This window comes from Bison bison, unplaced genomic scaffold (assembly GCF_000754665.1).
Source record: "Bison bison bison isolate TAMUID 2011002044 unplaced genomic scaffold, Bison_UMD1.0 scf7180017864524, whole genome shotgun sequence".
NCBI lineage: Eukaryota > Metazoa > Chordata > Mammalia > Artiodactyla > Bovidae > Bison > Bison bison.
The window spans coordinates 1,301,446-1,301,892 of record NW_011495075.1 but is presented as its reverse complement, the minus strand read 5'-3'; positions in this window follow the sequence as shown (position 1 = coordinate 1,301,892).

Sequence of the window (447 nt, the reverse complement as noted above, 5' to 3'; positions counted from 1 at the left end):
CAACCCAAGATGGGCGGGTCATGGTGGAGAGATCTGACAGAATGTGGTCTGCTGGAGAAGGGAATGGCAAACCACTTCAGTATTCTTGCCTTGAAAACCCCATGAACAGTATGAAAAGACAAAATGATAGGATACTGAAAAAGAAACTCCCCAGGTCAGTAGGTGCCCAATATGCTACTGGAGATCAGTGGAGAAATAACTCCAGAAAGAATGAAAGGATGGAGCCAAAGCAAAAAGAATACCCAGCTGTGGATGTGACTGGTGATAGAAGCAAGGTCTGATGCTGTAAAGAGCAATATTGCATAGGAACCTGGAATGTCAGGTCCGTGAATCAAGGCAAATTGGAAGTGGTCAAACAAGAGATGGCAAGAGTGAATGTCAACAGTCTAGGAATCAGTGAACTGAAATGAATTGGAATGGGTGAATTTAACTCAGATGACCATTATA